We start from the raw sequence: 24,793 nt of genomic DNA on the forward strand, positions 1-24,793 counted from the left end.
TCCTTGCTCATGCATAGTGTTCAGGACCTCTTGGGTAGACTGGGAGGAAAGGAGATAGCTATTAGAGCTTTAATTTCCTTAGATAATTCCCATATACCTCCCCCTCCCCCCAACCACACACAGAGTTTCTCCTATTAACAATTTGCATTAGTATGGGACATTTGTTATGATTGGTGAGCAAATATTGATACATTATTATCAACTCAAGTCCATAGTTCATATTAGGGTTCATTCTTTGTGTTGTACAGTTTTATGGATTTTGGCAAGTGTGTAATGTCATAGATCCACTGTATCCACCGTTATAGTATCATAGCTCGCTGCCTTCAAAATTACCTCTGCTCTACCTATTCCTCCCTCGCTCCTTCCTACCCCACTTTCCCACCTTGGGAACCCCTGTAACCACCAATCTTTTTGCTGCCTCCATAGTTGTGCCTTTTCTAGAATGTCACTTCGTTGGGATCATACAGTATGCAGCCTTTTCAGACGGGTTTCTTTCACTCAGTAATAGGCATTTAAGATTCCTTTATGTTTTTTTTTTAATCTCCTGAGAGCTCATTTCTGTTTATCACTGAGTAATATTCCATTATATTGATATACCACAGTTTGTTTATCCGTTCCCCTATTGAAGAATATTTGGTCGCTCCCAAGTTTTGGCAATTATGAATAAAACTGGTATTAATCTTTTTGTGCAGGTTTTTTGTATAGAACTATGTTTTGAACACATTTAGGCAAATACAGGGATTGTTTATACCTTTTTTAACACTTTAGAAAATTAGAATGCTTATGAATCTATTAGAGTCTTAAAATATTCCATATCAAAGATAGAAGACATGCTCATTAAAATGATTATATGTGCTTGGTTCTGAAATATATATTGTGAACAATGGAAACCTTTTAGAGGTAATTAGGAAAGCTGTTAATTTTTGAATTTTTGAAATTGAGAATGTTTATAGTTTATATGAAGGGTTGTTATAGAAGTAAAAGGAGGCCAAAATAGCTCTTTTCAGAGCTGTGTTCCAGATCAACATAGTTTTTGATAGTGTTTATGTGTGTTGAATATGTTGATTCAATGTATTATGAGTCCAATCCCTTCCCTTACTCCCAAAAGACTAAAATCTGTGAAGTCTAGAAAAAGCAAATAAACAAACAAGAAAACTTGTTCTCATCCCAACATTCTTGTTTTTAAAGCTTTTGGATAGTCCTTCACTGAACAATGTGAAAGTACTCTCAGTGTGCAGGGAGATACAGCAGTTAATGAAAAAGACAAAAATCTCTGCCCTCATGGGGCTTACATTTTAGTGGAAGAAACTGATAAACAGAGTTCACTGTGCATCACACATTTACAAGAAGTCATGGAAAGCATAAAGCAGGTATGAGGGTGGGAAAGTCCCTGGTGACTTTGGGGTTGTCTCACTGCCTACAGAGCTGTCTGGAAATTACACATGACCTGGGTCTGGGGCTTCTCTGATAGCTGATGAAAAAGAGAAATAAAGGCATAGTAAGATGAGTTCTGCTAATCTCTGGGACTATAAACATGTTAAGGTTTTGAGGGCTGCTGAGGGAGAGGCAGGGCTGGCTGTCAGGTTTTCCTCCTGCCTGTGGCTGTGTATGTGCTGAGGAGGGGTGGTCCTACCTGGAGTTCTTTGGCCTCTCCTTTTTGATTTATGCTGATGGAGACCCAGGAGTCAGAGGAGACAATGACTTTTTAAAAATATTTTATTTATTAGAGAGAGAGAGAGAATGCATGAGTTGAGGGAGGAGCAGAGGGAGGTGGAGAAGCAGACTCCCCGCTGAGCAGAGAGCCTGACGTGGAGCTCGATCCCAGGACCCTGGGATCATGACCTGAGCTGAAGACAGACACCTAACCAACTGAGCCACCCAAGTGCCCCAAGGAGGCACTTATACAAAGTGTGAAAACCCCAGGGTTTTTTTTGTGCTGGTATAAGCTGGGTCAGGTGTAGGTGAGGCTTGATTGGTGCCTTGACTGTGTCACCGAAGTCCCACTCGTGTATCTCTTCTCTGCCTTCCTTGTCCTCTGCTTCATTCTAAGGTGACTCCTGTCATCTCACAGATACACCTTCTGCCCACTCACCTGCAGAAAGAACAAGAAGAGATGAGTGTCCTTTTTTTCATGCATCTCCAGTTTCTTACAGAATATTCACCATAAAGCAAGTTTATTCCAAAGTTTTCTTTGCTGTTTTGTTTTGTAGTTTGCTTGGAACTTTTACATATGAGGCCAGAACAGATCTGCCAGGCCAGCAGTTGTGCCGTGCTCCTGCCCCTCCCTGGTGAAACTGGGGTGCTGAAGCTTTGAACGATACTTGCCAGGGTGATTGCTCTCTCATCCAGACTTGTGGCCATTTGTTAATGTAGTCTGAGTTTCACAGCCTGAAGATGATCCCTTATGGTTGGCTAGCTGAAGTCTAAGATGTTTTGCAGTGCACATTTGGTGCTGACTGGCTCAACTTTCAAAGTAGATATTTTACAGTGTGTTTTGTTTGTATAGATGTTTATTTTGTTTTGCTTTAAAGAGTAGTTTCCCAAGCTGAGCTTGTTTATTCCAAAACACATACACATATACCCACCTCTTCACAATATTTTGAATTTTAAATTTCCAGTATATGTCATATATACCTGCCTCCTGTGTCTTTAAAGAAATGGTCTAACTTTGTGGTGTGACTTGTGAGTTAAGCTTTTGTATAAACAGTCATTATGGTGAGACAGTATCTTTAGTTCTGAACAGCCTGTGGAAAGTGCCTAACAGTTATGGTGTGTCTTAGAAACCATGTGGTACATACTGTGTCATTGTCCTTTTTTTTTTTTTTTTTGAGATTTTATTTATTTATTTCAGAGCATGAGCAGGGGAAGGGGCAGAGGGAGAGGGAGAAACAGGCTCCCCGCTGAGCAAGGAGGGAGATGCGTCACTCCATCCCAGGACCCTGGGATCATGACCTGAGCGAAAGGCAGATGCTTAACTGGCTGAGCCACGCAGGCATCCCCTGCCATAGTCATCTTTTAAAGAGTGACTAATGCATATAGTATTAGGTTTTTTAAAAAAATAAATCATGTGACCCCATTATCTTTATCACTGATTAAAGAAAGGCAGCAAAGGCACGCAGTCATCGAAGGGGCTGGGCATGAGAACTCTGTTCCACTGGGTTGCTCTATACAGGAGAGTGACCACAACCCCAGGAAGACTTTGTCTTGTAGGGAAAGGGATGTAATGCATAGAATGATGCAGAAGTATGCAGAATTTCTGAGAGAAGGCAGGCAGCAGAATCCAGGAGGCTGTCGCAGCTGTGAAGAAGACATTGCCATGAGAAAATGGGAAAGGGCATGCCAAGAAATGAGTAGCTGAGCAAAGGAAAGAGCACATGGAGAAGAGGAGTCCAAACATGGAAGACTGAGTTTCCATGTGCCTCCTCCAGTCACTGTGTATTCTGAGAACAGGTAGATTCTGTTCTACCTCACCTCATCTTGTATCCTTTCAACACTGAGTTTCCTGACATCCTCAGAGTGAGTTTCTTTCCTGGAGCTGCCTGAAATTGCTGATGTCTCACAATTGCTTATTGAATAATAAATCAGTTTTTGAGAAGTGATAATATATAGCTCTCAACTAAAGACCTTGTATAATAAAATAGATGGTCTAGAACAAAGCTGAAAAATAACAGGGAAGTGGAATCTCTGAAAAAGAAATGCAATTGTAGGTTTTTGTGTTTATTTTTTCTTACCATGTACAAATTTTATGTATCTTGAAATAAAACTTACCTGGTTGTAGCTCTCAAGAAACTATCTAATAGCTTAAATGAAGAAGAAAAGATGTCTGTAGACTGAATTGGTTTAAGAGAGCTCATTAACATACTGCCTTTTCTGTCAAGTTGCTAAGATGCACTGACGTGGTGTGGATTTAGAGAAACCTATCTTGATGGTGAGGTTGCCAATTACACTTCATCTATAAATTTCTCTTTGTGTGTTAATGTCCATAGTTATTTCAAATTTCCCAGCGTTAAATGTCTTACGCACACATGTAAAACTCACAGGGAAATGACGTATGAAGGAGGAGACAGCAAAGCATTTTAAAAGTGTTTCAAATGCTATTTTCTGTATCATTTCCATGAGATTTTTGGCTTATTTTCTTCACTAGAACATACCAAGTGCCTGGAACAGTGCCTGACACATAGTAGGTACTCTATAAATGTTTGCTAAGTGGAGACCTCCAACAGAGATGGAAGTTTCTATAATTTCATGTAAAGTACAGATTCATGTTAGAATTAGAGGGGACATTAAAACAATTAAAGCAAAACTCCATGACTTCCATCACAGATTAGGAAATGGAGGTCCAGAGAGGTGAAGTGAATTGCCTAAGACCACAACTAGTGAGTGCCAGAATGGGGGCTACATTCTAGATTTCCACACCACCTGCTCAGTTTCATATGGCCACCGAGGTAGAGAAATGGGGTCTAAATTCAGATATGACAGGCTATGAAGTTCATTATTTAGATAAGAGTTTTAGTATTCATATTTTTAATATTTTAAATGAAGGTTTAATATATCACTTTTTCTCTGTAGTTTTTTTCTCTGCCCCCAAAGAGAATTAATTGCTTCTTTGACAGATAGCACTAGATACCATCTCTTTTCTAGCATTTATCATATTATATTGAGTCCATTTCCATGGCCGTATGTGCCTTAAGGCAGGGAGCAATTCTTATTCCTCTTTGCTACCCTGGAATTTAGCATAGTGCATCACAAGATAGATGGAGTTCCCTGTGTTTTGAATTGTGTTGAGAGTTAGTAACAAATAGTATATTCAAGCTTAGGTTTAGGGAAATAAAACTTTCATGACAGAAACAAAACCTCATAGGCTTTCAAATGCAGTTAATGCTTGATAAATGTTAATATTAAATAACCATTATTTTGTAGACTTGACTTAATGATTGTTGGTCTTCTTGGTTTGAATGGCTTTTTGAGGATGGCTCCACTTTTTAACATTTAAAGAATTCATACTAGTAATCTACTGTGGATGTTTTGGTGTTTTTTTTTTTTAAGATTTTATTATTTTATTTGAGAGGGAGAGAGAGAGGGGGAGCATGAGTGGGGAGAGAGGCAAAGGAAGAGGGAGAGGGAAAGGGAGACGATCTCAAGCAGACTCTGTGCGGAGCTTGGGGCCTGATGCAGGGCTTGATCTCACAACTGTAAGATCATGACTTGAGCTGAAACCAAGAGTCAGATGCTTAAGCAACTGAGCCATCCAGGCGTCCCTTGTCTGGGTTTCATACTGAAACTGTTCACTTTATGATATGCCCTCCTCTGGTATTTTAGATCCTCACCAATCCATGGTTAATGCCAGTTCTAAAAATTTTGGCTGTCTTTGATACAATTTTAGGTGTTTTAGAAAAATTGAACCCTTATACTGTTAAGGATATATTACCTAATAAGTGAACCAGACAACTTTATACACAGTTAGCAAACATGTCTATCAAACCATTAATGAATTTTAAAAGGAATTATTTATTCTCTTAAACTTGAAACTTTTGTGTAAGGATGGCATTATACATTGGAAAACAAGAAGGAAAGCACATTTCAGGAGAATAGTGTGATATTAGAAAATGTAAAAATTTATAGAAGATGCATTTCTTTGCCTGTGATTATGTAAATATAATGGTATTTACTGAGCAGTGCTATTTCATATCTGTGTATTTCTTACAGATAAATCTTCTGAGGCATGGGATGTTATTCCCTTAGGGAAACAGTCTGAAACGATGTGATTTCTGTTTGTCATGTTAGAAACTACTGTAACATTTTATTTGTGTGAAGAACAATATTATTTAAAAGAATGGTTAATACTAAATTCAGTAACATCCGTGTGCTAATTTCTTGAAAGAAGATTTATGCTATTGGTATTGTTATTAAAAATCTGATCCTTTCTACAAAAGATAATATTTTATGAATGCAAGAAAACTTGCAGTTCAAACCACCTTAATGTATAGGTGAGAAAAAAGATATCAAAAACAAGAGTGATTTCAACTTTAGATGTTAAAGCCAGCTGGTGGAAAACCTGGACAAGATTCTAGGTCTTCACATTTTTGGCCAACATTATTTTCCACTATACCAAACCAATGGATAAGAATAAAAGTCATTTAAGGGGCACCGGGGTGACGTAGTCTGTTGAGCATCCAATTCTTGATCTCAGCTTAGGTCTTGATCTCAGGGTGGTGAGTTCAAGTTCCACGCTGGGCATGGAGCCTACTTAGAAAAGAAAAAAAAAAAAAAAGAATAATAAAAGTTGTTCAAAGAAATGCTAATTAGATAATTTTATCCTTTTATGCCTTTATATTTTATTTTATCTATTTATCACCTTTGTTATTGTTATTCTCATTGCCCACACAGGAAACAGACTCTGACTTAAAAGCAAAAAGGAATTTATTAGAAGTATCTGGGATGGGAGATCACTCCGGATTGAAGGGAAGCTGCATAGTCTTGGAACAGAGGGGAGACAGGGAGTTCTGAAGGTCTTGGTGGCAGGAAGACTCAGCAAACATACCCAGGCTCAGTTACTGACCTGAATCAACTCTAGCTACATCTTTAGTATGTGCATGGACTCTGCTTACTATACCAAAGTCCCAAGAGATCGTGTCTGACTGGCTGAGCTTGGATTATGTGCCCACCAACTTACACCAGGGAGTGAGCAGAAGTTCTCTGGAAGCAGCCTCCAAGGGATGCGTTTGGTTTGCATAGTTGGAGAGCATGTACTTGGATGTATGCTCCCACCAGGAGTGCAGGGTAGGGTAGAAAATTCCCCAAAAGGGGCTTGAGGTGCTGTCAGGAAGGGGCCTGGATGCCGGGCAGCCACAAAATGACTTATGGCCCCTGTTTATCAATGATCATACCATGCTAGAAGTCTCTTTTTCTGTATCCAGCAAAATCAGCCTTTTCTGAATAGCATACTAAGTATTTTGAAAAGGTGGATTATCTAGTCTATATAGATTGAGAATATTTTAATAGTGTTTCTATTCATTGCTTTGTCTCTGGTAGCATTTCAATTACTCAGAAACACCCCCCCCCCACCATGAGTGGTCAGAGGAAGAAACAGGGGAATTCAAATCTAAGGCAGTGTTAGTTTCTAAATTTTAAATACAGCATTTTCTTCCCACACTGAATAGAAGTAATAGCTATAATTTATTTTTTCCCTACTGGCTGAAAGTACTGGATTTACAGTAATATATGGGCATTTTACCTGTGTTTTCAGTGCAAGACGATTTGAGGTCAGAATATTAAGTTCAGGAAGGTAATAAAGACACAGTGAAGCATGGTGTTTCCAAGGATGGGGTCTGGAGTGACATTCTCCGCATTCACATTCTAAGTCTGACAATTGCTAGCTGTGTAACCTTGGGCAAGTTACTTAACCTTTCTGTTCCTGGTTTTTCCCCAACTGAAAAGAGGGGAAATAACACAATTTGTCATAAGAGTGATTGTAAAATTTAAAGATATAGATCAAATGCTTATTAGCATGGTTCCTGGCACTTAGCAATATGTTAACTATAATAAATATTTGTATTGAACTTAAGTGTACTATGTGTTACATTTAAAGAATACAAAAACCAGTTGAGGGGGAAAAGGTCCTATTAAATGAGGAAGAAGAAAGAAAACTAAAGAACTGGGCCTAAAACCAGTATTACATTTTTAATCCAGTGTAATAAAAACAAATTGATGATTATTGCATTAGGAATACTAAGTAGTTTATGTCCTATTGTGCTTGCAGTGTGAGGACTTTTCATATCTTACGTAGTTTTGAAGGAATTAATAAAACAATTTACAGAGCCTTATTTTTTCCTTCATTCTCCTTTCTAATGTTATGTATATTTTATTTTGCACACGTAAGGATATCTGTCACATATATATATATAGTTACAAAGCATCCTGAGAAGTGGAAGTCATGCCCCCGTCACCAGGACCATGAATACCCTCGCGCCCATCCGTGTACCTCCCTGTCTGATTCCTCTGACTCCGCATTTGCTGAATTTTGTGTTTACCATTCCCCTGCTTTTTTCCTTAAACTTTCTGTTTGGAAATAATTTTAAATTCAAGTTGTAACGATAGTACAAGGAACATCTGTACACTTGTATACATATATTTATACTTTTGTGTACACTTACACACAAATGTTGCACGCACACACATACGCAGAATATATATTCATTCTTTTGAGAGTAATTTGTTGTCATTGTCCTCCTTTACCATTAAATATTTAAGTGTGATTTCCTAAGAATATGGTGTTTTCTTATATCACCATAGTATAGTTTTTAACTTCAGTAAATCTAGCATCGATATAATCTCTCACTTAACATCCATATTCACATTTTGTCAGTGCAGCCAATAATGTACTTGGGAAGCATTAATTTTTTTCTCTCCTGCACAGGATCCAGTGTAGGACCAAGTATTGGATTTGATCGTTGTCTCCTTAGTCTCTTTGTTCTGTAATAATCCTTCAGCCTGTTTGTCTTTTATAACACTGGTATATTTGAAGAATACAATATTTTACCTCTTCTTTTTTTGAATAGTTTACCTGTCATTTGAGATAAATCTGCTATTTCCTCATGATCTACATTCAGATTATACCTTCCCAGGTGGAATACTTTGTCAGTGATGTTTTCTTTTCAGATATTACATCTGGAAGCACTCACTGCCCACCTGGTTAAGGTGTTGTCCAGTTTCTCCATTTTATAGTTACTAATTTCCCCCTTGTTACTGGTGAGCCATCTGAGACGTTTTGAAGCCATGCATATATTCTGCTCCTAAAGGAAATTTCTCCTCCTGATTTAGCACCTGTTGATAATTCTTGCCTGAACCAGGCTTTATTGCAGCGGTTGCAGAATGAGGGTATTTTAATGCCAGTGGCTTCTCCACTTTTACCAGTCAGTTCTCAGCATTCTACTCTGTGAACGTTCCCTTTGCTCACCATTTCCTTCTATATTTATTATTTTCCTATTCCCCTCTCCCCCCCCCCAGTGGTTTATAATTCTCAGTCCTTGTGACGTTTCTTATCATCTCTGTACTTTCTGGCATAATCAGGTGCTCCAGGGTCATTGTGTGCCTTCTCTGCCAGCCTTGGAGTCAGCCTTCCCCCCCCACTCCCAAAGGAGTCCTGGTTCATTTTAGTGAGGAATGGGATTAAAACCCAAAATCTGGATACTTGATTTACTGGCTCTGTAAATTGATTAAATTGTGGTTTTGAACCAGTTGGTGATTTTTTCTTCTTTTTGTTCTCAAGCAACCTGGTTTTTTATTGAGTTTCTCTGACTTAAGATGCTTCCTTCATAACCTATGATGTTTTAATACTCTTTGCTTTATTTGTAGTCATTTATGTATTTGTGATAGTATATTCCTTGTGAGTGTCAGGATTGGCTGCCATGTTGTAGGACATCCAGTAACTGCTCTGGTGAGGTAGGAAATGAGCAGCTGTATGAGATTAGTAATGATGCCTGGCACAGGAAGGGGAAATAAAGCATGGTATGGGATTGTTGAAAAGGATAAACTTGAAAATATTTTCAATAAATGAAATATTCATGACAGCAGCTACTGTTTCAGAAGCTGACCAATTTCAAACAATCACTTACTTTCTACATCTTTTTTGAAGTACAGGAAATGAAGGAAATACAGAATTGTGCAAAGGCCACTCCAGCATATTAATATTATACTGAATTAAAATTCAAAGTTTAGCAGGAGAAAGGTTATGACCTAATAGTCATTTAAAGTCTGTCTTATTTCTTAAGGCATTCCCTGTTGGTTTAAAGCTCTAATCACTAGAATTTTTGCACATTGGATATGATTTTAATAAAAAATAATTATTATGTACATAATGCTTATAGTTTATATATAATTTTTCACATGCATCCCTAATTTCCTACTACCTACCTAACATGATCTTCTACTTACTATTTAATTAATATAGAGAAACTGTGACTGAGACAGATTACAATTTCATCAAAATCACATAGCCATGCTGTATATATATGTATTTGTACCCTGCATAATTGCAAAAAGAATTGAGGTAGAAAATTAAAAAAAAAAAAAAACTGCAAAACCACCACAACAAAATAAAATCAAAACATAAAAATTATCAGATAACATGAAAACACCAAAAACATAAGATCAGGGGAGAAGCAAATATACTGATTGCAAGGGCTATTACAGTTTTTGGGATTAAGAATTTAATTGTATTTTGTTCAGTTGGACTCAATACTCATTACCTGCTTTATGCCATTTATTTTGTTAATCCATGGAGCTTACTATTTATTTAGGGAGAAAGAAGTTTAAAGAAATGATTTGGATATAAAATAAGTGTTGTGGGAGTACAAAGAAAATAAACTTTCCCCATTGTGTGTGTGTGTGTGTGTGTGTGTGTGTGTGTGTGTGCGCGCGCGCGCGTGTGTGTGCGCACGCGTGCGTGTGTGTGCGCGCGCGGAGGGGTGGTGGCATCCAGAAAAGCTTCCTGGAAGAGAAGGTGCTTGAGTTGGGCTTTGAAGGACAGTTAAGAATTAGCAGGCAATAAGTGGAGCAAGAGTGTTTTAGGAAGGGGCAGTGTGATGGACAGCAGAGAGCAAACCCGCATGAGGGTGAAATTCTCTGGGGAAGTGAGAAAAAAAATGAGCTCAGGCATAGAAGTGAACAATGTAAAATTTCTTACTCTTAAAGAATGCATTTAAAAAATGGATGGTGATGTATACCAAATTGCTGTGGAATTGAGATTCTTTGGTACTGCTAAAAAAGTGTTGTAACTCTTTTGTTTAAAAATGGCAGTACTGTATGGTGACTAACATAATATAATTAAAAAATATTATTAAACTAAAAAAACCAAAAAAAAAAAAAAGAGGCAATATTTATAACATACTGGAAATTACAGCCTTTGTAACCATTTAAACTTGTGATGAAAAATTTTTGATGTCAACTAAAAAAGTTTATTGTGGAGTTTTAGAATATTCTTTCCAAAGTATGGGAGAAAAATCAGATGAAGACGATTGCTTGCATGAGAGCAACTTCTCACTTTTCTCACCTCTCTTACTTTCCTCAAGAAGACTTTTTGTAAATTTAGATGACAAAAGGAGACCATGCTCTGCCAGAGCTCGTTATATTGTTAGTAATGGAGAGGATATTCCTAGGATTTGAATGCCTGACAAACAAGTGAAATAAAATGAATCTTCTACTGTCAAAGATGAGTGTTCTAGATAGCTCTCTGGAGGGACTCTTCCTCCCTGAACAGTAGGAGTATCCCTAGATTTTATCCCTAGATACCACCCACATTGTCCTGAGAAAGAAATCTTTGGATCTGTGCCGGCGTTTGAACAAATGAATATTTTACTGAGACTTGGTGGAGCAAGGCAGATGTGATTTGGGCCAGAAAAAAGTTTTGTGATGGCCTCAGCCATACTCAGCTATGCTGCAACTGCTACCATAGGATCTGTAACTCTGAACAGTGAGTAGCTGGGAAATAGACTCCCAGATAATCAAATTAGCTAATGTCTATAATTATATAAAAATTACTCTATATAATCCTGGGTAATTAAATGTTCAAGAATGCTTGAGAAATGCAGTGATTTTAGTTTTGATATGCTTACTGTTGAGTTTGTCATATTGGTGTAAGTGAGAATAATAGAGACCAGATGCCAACCTAGGTAGTAAGTTGTGAAGCTGGTATTTAAATCCATGTATTCAGTCCCATGTTCTTTCTCCTACAGCAGTTAGAAAGGCTGCCTAGTATTTTATACATTCAGAAAGCTGGTTACATTTAAATAGGCTTTATTGTTTCCTAAAAGGAATTCTGGCAGTGTTACAGAATTTTGCTACTTTGTTTATACTTCTTAACTCTTAAAAATTGAGGACCCTGAAGAACTTCACAGGGGTTTGTTTTATCAGTATTTAGCATATTACTGATTAAAACTGAGAAAATTAAAAATATGTATTGAATTCACTAAAAAACAATAAATCTATCATGTTAGTGTAAGTGTATTTTTTTGTGAAAAATAACTATGCTTTCTGAAACAAAAATATTTAGTGAGAAGAGTAGCACTGCTTTACATTTTTATAAATCTCTTTTATGTCTGACTTAGTAGAAACAGCTGGATTCCCATATCTGCTTTTGCATCCAATCTGCTGTGATATGTTTTTTTGGTTGAAGTACATGCAGGAAAATGTGCCCTCACACTCATAATATATTCGCAAAAGGGAGACCTTGTGGAACCCCTGAAAGGTTCTTGGGGACCGTGAGAGATGTTTGGACCCACACTGTGAGAACTGCTGCTTTAAAATATTGTCACAAGTGCTACATCATAATTCACATGCACATAGTAAAATGGGAGTACAGTTTTTATATGTGTGTTATTTTGATGTCTGCCTTTGATTTTAGCTTCATGTATTATGGAAGACTTTTTCCTTAACTCTTGGATGTGTAATGAGTTTTATGACAAAATTATAATCTTAACCTGAAAACATTTAAGTAAAATTACAAGGTATATAACAATATAAGCTTCAATAGGATAGAAATTGTGAACAGACATTTCTCTCAGAAAAATCAGTACAAAAGTAGTTGTAATGATAAAAAGAATTCCAAACTTCAGGAAAATCTTTTTTCCATAAATCCTGTAAAATAATCCAGATCTGACCATCTTTTTCAGTGTTTTCTAGCCTCCCTCCCTCTTTCCCCTTTTACTGACTAGGAAGCCGCTAACTTCTAGAACAAAGAGATGAAAGCGTCCACGGGTTCAAATACAATAAAACTTTATTTATTGCTACATCCAATGAGCATGTTTCTGTTGGGGGATGGGGTGTGCATTGCAAAGGTGGCCAGCCAAGGAAACTGCAGTTTCTGCCGTGTTTAGGAATCTGGAGAATTAGGAGGCCACCTCATAACTGCTGGTCAAGGACCACATTATCACTGCCATGATTCATTTAGTAAAACAGATGACTGGCCCTGGCTCTTGCTACTCATGAAAATAGGGATTGGACATTAGGATCTATGCTGCAGAGAAATCAAATTTCTCTCTAACTGATTTTTTAAGTAAAAACAGCAGAGGCGGCAGCAGCCAGCCTGGCCTCTTCCTCACTGTGTTAACTCTGATTCAGTCCTGCCATTGCGTCTGCTTGGCAAGAGCGGGATTGTGTGCCCCAGTCTAGTGGTCAGGGAGTTGAACTTCAGCTTTCTAGCTTAGCTGTCTAGCGTCTGGACCGCATGCATTAAAGAACACGGCTGAAATGGAGTGGAGGCAACCAATCTACACATAGAACAAATGACTGAAATGAAATGTACTAAAATGTTGATAGCAATTATCCCTGGGTAATTAAATCTACAGCATTTTCTCTTTCCTTTACTTTCTTGATTTCTGTCCTCATCAGTGATAATTTTCATTATTTTAAAAGAGATTTCACCTTCCCCCAATTCCAAGTATCCACTTGTTAGAAGAGCACAAGGCCAACAGTCAGAACTGGTCTTTTTCTAGACTTTACCTCTATGGTGAGAACTATAGAAATTTCACCCTTGCATAGCGCTCATGGGGATGGGAGTCATCTGGTGAATTGGCTAAGTGAGCCTTTTAGTGAAACTGTGTATGTTGAAATATGTCAGTCTAGATCTTTACTGCTTCGCTGCCAGGTGTAGATGCTTTGGGGTTGCTTAACTCCTGAGCTAGGGCATTATGGTAACCAAAGGGTATTATGTTGTGGAGGAAACCAATATAATTTTATGCTGTGTGATTTTTCCCGGGGCATGTCAGAAGCAATCACTTTTGTCTCTTCTGCTCTGCTGCCTGTTGAAGATTCTATATAGTACACAATGGGAGAAGATACTTTGATTAATGCTTTGGGATTGCCTAAGTAACTAGCAGAATACATAATTTATCCTCAACTCTGGGTGGTATCCTAGTCTTTAAGAGATAGGGAATAGAGGATATTAAGGTAATGCATCTGTGTCTATGGTGCAGGGGAAGAAACATGAAAGGGTAGTTTAGAAAGGAAGGCAAATCTAAACATACTGGGGTCCATAATTCGAAGTTTATTCTAGAGAGTCAGACACCCAGAGGGTGTAACAAAAACAAGCCAAATGGTTTTGTATTCTGAATCTAAAAGATGAGTTGTTGACAGCCCAGTAGAGAATGGGTTTCTGGAGCTGAGCTAGGGTGTCTAAAAGGTCTGGGTAGACCTAGGGTGGAAAACTGGGGTCTTCATGCCTTGTAGAGATTGGTGAGTATAAGGGGAGGAGGGTAGGGTGATCATGGTGTAGGGGTGGTATAGAAATAATTTCAGTGCTGGCTACTTCCTTTGCTTTGCCTTCACTTTCCTTCTTCATGGGGAGATGAGAATGTCCCAGATGATTAAAGGTACCGGATAGAAATGGACAATAACGTATGTTGCCAAAGGCTAAGAGGGTTTTTTTTTTTTTTAACACGTTGTTCACCAAAATCAGTTTGATGGATGTGAAAATAAGTTCGATGGATGTCATTGTATTAATCATTTAATAAAAATATTTAGACCTAATAGAGCTGGTGAATGTTACCAGTAATATAAATTAAAAAAACCAAGTGCAACATTCAGGCAAAACAAGTTAATTTAGTTGACACTTTTCTGCTTTGTAAAAGCATAGACCAGCTTTTGAAGGGAATGTGTTTAGGATTTTTAATGTGGCAATTAAACATGGTTAGGGGGCTATGTAAATTAGCATGTTTTTAACTGCATTTATGGTCATCTTAATCTGATATGGCTGACTTAATTTCATAGTCATTTGAGGATAGTTAATTCTACTTTATAGTTGCTTACCAGGAAATTATGCCTCATGCTGTGTGGTGAGGTTTTGTAAATGAATTTAAAGAAAATTGTTATTGTTGGAAAAAAAATTCATTGTTTAAGCACCATCTAAAGTTGCTGCCTCTAAGGGATCATTGCTGCATGGTATTTAAAAAAAAAGATTTTAAATGTGTCTTAGATCTTGTCAGTTTTTGAGTAGAAAGACACAGATGTGTGTATTTAACAAAAAAAACCTTTAAATACCATGTTGGCCCAGTCTGTTTCACATCTCCTTCTTGAAGTAGTTAGTAATTAATCCCATGGCAAAGATAAGTTCGTATGTTCATGCAGTACTGTACCAGTTGATGATAATCTCCTGGTTTGTATTTACAATCCTGAAAAAAAAATCTGTAAAAATGTCAAATTTTTCTGTTTTATTTTTTTTAACAAGAATTTTTATCTCAGCTATTACAGAAAATTAACAGATTTTCTCAAAATATTGTTTGTATGGGAATTCTACAGACTTTCAGGGTTAAAAAGGGAATATTCTGGATTTGATATCAAATAATGCATTATGTAAATGAGTTGAATGAGTTCAATTTGTTAGTCTAAAAAGGAATTTGGGTCTATTTAATTTATAGCTGATTATATTTTACTTAATATACAGCTTTAAGTGTGTGTGTGTGTGTGAGTGAGTATACATATAGTGCGTGTATCTAAATCTATAAATTCTGCCTATGTTGTACCCCATGTGGCTTAATTGTTGTCCTTTGAAGTTTGTTTTTGAGATAATCATTACATACTCATGAAAGCAAATATTTTAAGAAATGCAATATTTTCTAACAGAGATAGGTATTTTCAGATAAATATAATTGAAGATCTATTGATATAAAAATAACTTAAAGAATACTATTGCTAAAGCTTAAATGTGAATTTTAGAAATATGAAGCAAAATTAAAGTGGATTATTCTGTATGTATGTTCTCTTTAATTAAAAAATTGCTCTAGGTATACTTGGATCGTTCCTCCCATGGAGAATGATTTGTTTTATTACTGAGTACAGATTACATTTGTTGTATAGGTGAAAAATTGAAATCTTACTGTCAGTAACATTTTTGTACATCTTATGAGTGAGTAGATTTTAAGGGCTTTTTTTTGTTTCTTTGTTTTTCCTTGTTTTTTAACTACTTTTCTCTTTTGACTTGAAGTTATTATTATTATTTTTTTAATGGTTATAAGTACACTGGGGGAACTTTGTGAAGGGAAGTGAAGAAAAACAAGAAAATCTGGAAAAATATTAAATTACTAATTAAGAGGATGTACATGCATTCTTTAAACTAAGTAATGCTGCTCAATGATATAGTTTACATAGAGTTTTGAAAAGAAATAATGCTTTGCCCATGTCCAGTACCTCTGGCAAAAGACTCAAAGTGTATAAATTACTTATTTTCATAATTAATTTATGAAAAGAAACCATTTTACCAAACTTATTTTATGCATTAGTATTATCACCTACATTTTGTATGTTTAAATTTTTTTATATTTGTTTCACTGTGATTTTTTAAAAAAATCCATGTTTATTGTGGAAAATATGACAATTGTTAAGATGACAATATTAAATTTCACCTTTCAGAGGCAACCACTGTTATTTATATTTAATACAAAGTATCCTGTTTAGAATACATTCACGAAACATTCATAAAATGTTTTCTATTGATCATGGTGCTAAAGATTAACTCAGGGAAAACAGAATTCATTAGCGTGTTTCCCACATGGTCTCATTCCTGGCTTCTCACTTTCTCTTTGTTCTCTCACAGTTTATTCTAGTAGCTATACAGTTTTGTTGATTCTATTGAGATCTTTAAGACATCTGGAATTGGTTTTGGGGTTTGATACACAGTAGGGGTTTAATTTTTGGTCGAATGAATGGTATGTCTTCTTTTTTCAGAATTTTTATGTCCTTTGGTAAAATTATATAGTATTTAATTACTCTTGCACATTTCTTGCACATTAGATTTATTCCTACTTATTCCATAGATTTGTATGGCTGTGTTTCCAAAGATCTTTTTTTCCTAATAAAATTTGCAATCGATTATTTCTGTGGATGGGAAAATCATTCATGTCGATTTTGATTCTGGCCATATTTCTGAATGTTCTTTTTTTTTTTTTTTTTTTTTTAAAGATTTTATTTATTTATTTGGCAGAGATAGAGACAGCCGGCGAAAGAGGGAACACAAGCAGAGGGAGTGGGAGAGGAAGAAGCAGGCTAATAGCAGAGGAGCCTGATGGGGGGCTCGATCCCATAACGCCGGGATCACGCCCTGAACTGAAGGCAGACGCTTAACTGCTGTGCCACCCAGGGGCCCCACATTTCTGAATGTTCTGATTCATTCTAGTACCATTTCAGTTGATTGTGTCTGTCTTTCTAGATAAGCACAAGCAAAACCTTATATTTCTCATTTTTTTCTTTCCTTCTTCTTTGACTAAAACCTTCATTTCCCTCCCTCTTGACCTTCATGGGTAACCTTTTTACTATTTACCATTAAATGTAATATTTCCCTTGGCTCCTCATATAGAATTAAAGAAGTATTCTTTATTTTCAATTGGTTAAGAGGCTTTTCTGGTATTTGGTTGTTAAATGTTTATCTTAAGGTGGAGCTTAGATTTTAAGTACTTGGGCCTTTGTACTAGGCAGCAATCAAGATAACAATAGGTGTGTTTTGTGTTTATCTGTTAATATGGTGTGAATATATTACACAAATAGATATTCTTTAAATTTATGTTCTTGCATTCTTGTGAATGATCCTATTTGGTCATGAGGGGATATTTGTAATTACGCAACTGGCTTTGTCAAGATTTTACTCGAGTATTTACAAATGAGAATCTGGAGGGTTTTGGATATGTTTGTATCAACATTTTTGTATCAAAAATTATTTTTGATATTAGAGATATTCTAGGCTCATATCTCCCTTGCTTATAAATATAAAGCTCTGCTCTATTCTTAATTTTACATTCTTGTTAAATGGTGGTTGTTCTCACCACTCCAATTCATGTCTACCTATACTATCTCACCACCTAGGATCCTACAAGAGGACGTTCTGTAGGCACAATTATTTGATATTTCAAATGTTTTCAGATGAAAAGTGAGGTAGAGGGAGGAGGAGGAGAAAGAATATTAAAGAATATTAAAATTTCTCAATAAAACCAGTGTTTCCTTTTCATAATTAATATAACATATACAACTGACTACATTTGTGTATATGGAATCTGTTATTATGCAAATGTGAACAGATTGTCTTTTGATATATTAAGCTGTATAATTTTTTCTAGTAAATCCTTTTTTGTTAACATTATGTACTTATGTGTATGCATATAGTTTTAATACTCAAATCCCTTTTTCCCATTAAAGTAGATTGAAGCTTATGACATTTACAGTCTTATGTCTGAGAATAGAGTTAAGCTCTTAAAGAAGACTCATTCTTATTTTTTGAGTTCTAAGTAGGCTGCTGAAATTTACAGTTGATGCAGAAGTCTTGAAATCCAAGATGTTTGAGATGAAGAAGCTGGCAATCTATGAGATAGAAAGGGTCTTGAGTTTTTAAAGTAAAGCTCTGAAAATACCAGTACATAAATTTATTTATTTTTAAAAACTTAAACAATAGATTGGAATGAAATTAGCTGAAAAGTGAGATGATCTCATCAAAATGTTAACTAAGTGTTGTTTGGCTAAAAGGGGAGTTGCATTAAAAGCAAGAAACAGTAGACATGGTAGTCCTATACCTACCTTCCTTTCCTCTTCAGGCTGAGACATGGGAGGGATGATGATAGGAATTCCCTTTAGGTGAAGATTTGAACATCACTGTCTAGGTAAAAGCCAGGAAGATGGCAAGACTTACATAAAAGCGTACATGGTCCTACATGACTATGGTGTGATAGTAGCAGCATTGGAATAGCTGAACCTCCCACTTCTAGAATTTTGAGAGTCAACAATCTCATGGATGTATCCTACATTAAAGTGACATGGGGTCAGTAGGGTAGAGATGTTTATGAGAAGTGTCTGGAGACAAAGAAGGTGTAATAATAACCCCCAATTTACTGTCGATCCAGGGAGGCAGTTGGAACTTCTAGCATTCCAAGGCAGGGAAGGTAGTTGAGAGACCAGTGCTTGAAAATACCTCTCTGTAATGACGAGGGGACACAGCCCAAAATGGCAGCATGGAGTGCATGACTGGAGGCCAATAAGACTATCGATAATTACTTCTCTGTAAACCAGATTGCACAAATGCTGTTTCCCAGAGACTTGGATGATGCCAGAGCAGGGCACTGCAGATCCAATGCCTCCCACTGCCGTCCTGTGGCTGCTGTGTGGACTGCCCCTCACCATGTAACCCTCACCTCAGGGAGAAGAAGGATGAAGAGTCATGAAATTGTGAATGTAAGTTAAAGAAATTACTGAGGAAACCCAGAAATGACTAAGTTTATCTAGAAATGACTAGATTATGTTTTCTGATGTTAGGTGGAGCAGGAGCTTGAGAGATATGTGATAAACTCTATAGGAGAAAACAAATTTTATATTATATATCTGAATCTTTATTTTATGAAATAATACATATGCAATATCAATAATATACTTTGGAACCTAGGGTCCTCAAAATGTGGTTGAGGGAATGCTGATGGATCCCTGAAACCCTTCTAGGGTATCTATGAGAGCAACACTATTTGTACAATAATACCAAGAATTTGCCTTTTTTACTCTCATTTTTTCATGGATGTACAGTGTACTTTTAAAGAGACTACAGGACATGTGACATAATGACAGATTAAATCAAAAGCAGAATTGAGATCCAGTTTGTTTCCATGCCAGACATGAAAGGGATTTGCAAAAAAGTAAAACAATGCCACTCTTAACTATTTGGGGGAAAAATATAATTGTTTTAAACAAAATTTTATTTTTGTTAAAATGTAGTGGTTGTGTTATTGTTATTTTTAAATGAATTAACAAATATTTTAAGTTGTCAATTTTAATTTTTAATATGGCATAAATTCATAGATACAATCCACGTTGTACAAAGAAAAGGTTTTTGGAATCTTCAGTGAGTTTTAGAAATGTCAGGGAGTCCTATATCCAAAAAGTTTGAAAACCATTGGCTCAGACTCATTAGGGCCAGCGTCTGGATTGGAGATTGGAAAGTAAAGAGTATAGAGATTGAAATCTGATTGGTATCTGAATCACATTGGGTATGTTTCTCAAATTTTCTAAATCTCACTTTGCTCATTTATAATATTGGGACAATAATGTTTAATTCTCAAGAACTTGTGAAGATTAGAGATATATGTACATTGACCACTCTAATAGGCTGTTCCTACTAAGTACTTATGTTGGATAGATGAATGTTAGATATTTATGTTTCAGATATCATCAGGGACATCTATATGGAAATAGCCCATAGTTTTGTTTTCTACTTACTCCACCTTTTGAAACCCATTCAAAATTAGAAAAAAGTTGAGAAGATTATTAATTTTCTTTCCTTTGAGAAAATGAATACATTTATAGATACAGATTTATAGACACACATGTATGAGCCTGTGTTTGCCTAGCATTTTTTGAGCCAGTGATCAATCATCAAGTATTGTTTCCCTATGTCATATGTTCTTAATTCTTCACTAATTTAAAATTCTGCTTTAAAAAAAAGACACCAGAAAAAGGAAATATTCCCAGGTAGGTGACATGTTTAAGTAAGTGAACATCATTTCTCTGAGGAGTTGCAGCCTAATTGGATTCATTTTTATATTAATAAATCAAATAAAATATATTGAGATACTTGTAGCAACTGTCTTAATAACATAGGTAAAAAAAAAATCGAAAGTGATATTCATCAGATACATGGTACAACATGAATGAAATTGAGATGACCAACCTGCCTGCATTTACTCATTTCAAAAGCATGGTTTGAAATTTAACCTAACAATGAAATAATTAGATAATGCGAAAGAACAGTGAGTGGATGACTTCCTTTTTGCAGTCTCATGTTACTGTAGCCACTCATTCAGCAATTTTTATCTGTAGCAACCATTTGGAATTTGCATATATCAGAAGGAATACTTTTATTTTATTTATTTATTTATTTGGGCCGGGAATGGAAGCAGCACTTGATGACAAAACGATCTGGGTGATGAATTGCTCCTGTTGCTGGTTATCTTGAATTGGGAGTTATCTACAGCACAGTATAAGAAAAAAGATGCCACCCCCATTCATTTTGATTTAATGGGTTGGTGTAGAATACAACACACGATCTTTTCCCCCCAGTGTACATTCCGTAGTGAATAGAGCAAAAAATGTATTAAGTAAGCTTTTTAGTTTCACATCAAAATCAATACCAGACTGTTATTGCAAATTTTAACATTATGATTTCCTCATCAATTTGTGTGGTACTTACATCTCTTACTATATAACAGCTGGCCATCTAACCTAATAATATTAAGTATAATGATTGAAAATGCAGAGTCAATTTTTCACCTAACCCTTCATCCCCAACGATTACAGTGTTCATCGTTCTGCTCTGAGTAAACAGAAACTCTGAGGAAATTAATTTAATAAAATTAAAAAAGATCAAAGGTATAAGAGGTGAAAATCCTCATGGTGACTGTGAATAAACTATTACATGTTTTGGATTATTTTTGGAAAGGTGTGAAATTCTATTTTCATTTACTATTAATTATTCTGTAGAAAGGGACTAAAAAAGTTGTTCTATGGTGAGCTAAAGCTAAACATCTCCTGATCAGTTAGCCACTTCAGGAAAAATCTGTCATTGTGGGTATGATTACTTACAGAGAATACGATACAGATAATTAGGAAACACCTAGATCCTCCTGTTGGTGGGAGGAATATTGTCCCTTGTAATGTATTAAGCACCTACCAGTTAACTGCTCTAGGCTCCGGGATACTAAGGAGACCCTGCCCTCGAGGTGTTCATTGCCTAATAATTTATAATACTGTATTGCACTGATAATTACAAAATAGTGATCAGTCCAACAATATAACTCTGTGCAAATTTAATGACGTGAAATATATTTTATTATTTTAATAATTGGCATCAGGATTCCTCTTAGGAAGGGAACATCTTTGAAAAAAGAAACATAATGAGTTCACATGGAGTAGATGAGAGCCATCATATTGGAGGGGGGAGAGTGCGGAGACTTCTGCATCAGAGAACAAGGGGCATTCTTTTTGATTTGGATAGGGAGAGGGCCTCTGTGGAATGTCACCAGAGGGCTGGATTGGGAGAGTGGAGTGTCTGATCCTGCCTGGAAAAGACTGTCTTTTCCTGGCCTGGCACTGCTTCTCTTGCCCTCAGTGGCTATTCTCTTCTTCCCCTAAGCCAGGGATCCCACTCTACTTCTCGACCCGGTACCATACAGCCACCCATCTATGGACATTATTAGTGAAAGCCTGCAATAGAGGTTTATCTGTTAGTGTTTTAACACCTCCACAGTTAAGACTCTGAGGGCTCTCTGAAAGCCAAGACAAATTCTTTGCTTTACTGAAGTTTTGAGAGAAAAGCTGATTTTTAACATTTGAAATTTAAAAATAACCTGTTGTAAATTAAGTTAGCTGTATTTGTTGAATTCTTGCTCAGAACTCTTTAAGCTATTTTGTTTTTTCATGTATGTTCTATCTCACTTGCCTGTATAATTCCTGGAGAGAAGGAACAATGTGTCCTGCAGTTTCATTACCATTCCTACAGCTAACATAGCAGCTGCCCAACATAGGTGCTCATTCGTATTTGTCGAATAATTTATTGCTGTTAATATTAATAATTAATCTTTAATTTTTCCCCAAATTTGAGAGAAAAATAGAATTGAGATAATAATTCTATGTTCTGATCCTGGTCATTAGGACTCTGGGAGGCTCCTCTGTTTTATGTGATTATAGCTCAAAAATCATTCTTTTCCTTATGGCACACTACTAAAATTGCAGGAAAACTATATCTGGAAATAAAAGAGCCTCTGTGTTCTGCATGCAAGCCCAAGCTTATAAAGTATTAACTAGTACACACGGAACTCAGTCTCCTTGGGAAGAAAACGAATACTTGAAAGGATTTTTGATGAAGAAAAGATTTCTTCGCTAGTTTAAAATTATTCTAGGAAGATCATTAGGAGTTTATGATATGTACACATAAGGACAGAAGAAGAAATATTCCTTGCTTTCAGATATCCAAGCTTTTGGGTGGCAGAGTCAGCTTGTAAGTAATGGCAAAGGTTCATTTTCTCCACATCTAGGGTCTATGTGGCATAGTTTAGGGCTATCTTAAGAGTTTCTAAAGAAACTCACAATTCTGGTTCTATTAAGGAGACTAATAATGCCATTTGGGCATAATATTAATAAAAAAAACTAAGGACACAATGACCTTATTCATAGTGCAGATCCCTAATTCTTGTTTGCTATTACGAAAATTTTTGCAAATTTTCTCTATTTTACTTAGATTTAAAATGGCATTGTTTGGTTTCTAACACACTAAAATGAGGAAGTGGATGGGAGTGGAGTCCAGTCAGATGACTTGGTAACTGGTTGGCTGCTTCTGAGAAAGCAGGAACCATCTCCTGTGTTTTAAGAGCAATTTGGCATTGAACTGAGCCTGATCTAGTGGGGAAGATAAACATACAGATATTTTATCATAATAAACGCTTTAATAGAATTTTTAACCAAGTGTTGTAGGAGAGATAAAAGTTGAATTTGTGAGAGAAGAGTTAGGGTAAATGCCACAGGGGACGACTGAGCCCTGAAAGGCAGGGATGCCTTTCCTTTGTGGTGCTCACTCCCATTTTCATACCCCAAACTTTGACTCCATGCTCCAGGGCATCTCCTCGCTCTCCAGCCTCCCTCAACTCTCTTGGATGGCAGGTTAATAGGAAATATGAACATTGTAGAGAAACTCCCTCCATTTCCTGCCACAAACCTATCCATGCTGTTGCTTTTGCCTCTTTCCTGCTTTTCTAGAAGGAGGATCTTTTGCTCCTATTTAAGGCTTGTCCTGGAGCTCTGGGCCCGTTTAGCTCCAACTGCTCTGAAACCATCCCACCCATTGAACCCCTTAATCACTCATACCTTCAATCCCTCCCTGTCTCCAGGCGCTTCTCTTTCAAACCCTAAATGCTTGTGTCATCCATCAAAACAAGCCAGCCAGTCTCCTCCCCTGGCTCTTCCCTTTCTACTTCCCTTCACAGCCAAGTTTGTTCAGGAGGAATTTACTTCATACTCTTCAACTCATTGCTGCCTGGATAACCTCAGACATCTCAGGCTCATCTTCCATGTGAACTCATGGTCTGTCTTCTGGAGCCTGCCCTCCTGCTGGTGTTCCCCCTCCGAATTCACCCAGTCACTGAGTGGAGACCTTGGAGCCACCCTTTACTCCCCTCTCTCCCTCCCTTCCCCTTCTTCCTTCATCGTCATCACCACGGATATTTAGTGAGCATGTCTGATGTGATGGACACTTTTCTGAATGCTCTGCGTCCGTCGTCACCGTTCAAGTCACCAGCATCTCCGCCAGTTAGGTGCTCTTGGGCCGATTTCACCGTGGCCGACTCTGAGATACAGCATCAGTCGCACAAATTGAAGTGCCGCGTGGAGCTGTAATTCCGACCTGGCGTCAGGCCGGCGCCCGCAGTCTCAAACAGCAGTACCGCAGTTTATGATCTAAACCCTCACCAAGTACCCTCACTTCTGCTCTCAAATCTCTTGAATCCTCGTACTTTGTTCCATCGCCACACCACGAATGGAGTTCAGACTCTTGTCCAGAGTTCACTTGGACTCTTGTGAGAGCTTTCTTACTGCTCTCAGCTCCTCCTGTGCCTTTCGTTTTATCTGTCCATATCTACTTTCAGAGCACTCTTTTAAAATGACTTTAGTAAGCGTGTAATTCTAACACTTAAAATACTCAACGGCCTCCTAACTCTGTGGTAAGTTCAGACTTCTTTCTGGAGCATTTGGAAGGCTGCATCCTCATCCTTGCCTTGGTTAGCCCTTT

General features: G+C 36.9%; 1 protein-coding gene across 3 annotated transcripts in view; it reads left to right on the forward strand.

Moving 5' to 3' along the window:
• The window catches only part of IMMP2L (inner mitochondrial membrane peptidase subunit 2), an 825,524-nt gene that overhangs the window by 157,356 nt on the left and 643,375 nt on the right, over positions 1-24,793 (forward strand). The window lies entirely within an intron of this gene.

The sequence above is a fragment of the Ursus americanus genome, chromosome 3 (genome assembly GCF_024610735.1).
Source record: "Ursus americanus isolate L20-20 chromosome 3, mUrsAme1.1.p, whole genome shotgun sequence".
NCBI lineage: Eukaryota > Metazoa > Chordata > Mammalia > Carnivora > Ursidae > Ursus > Ursus americanus.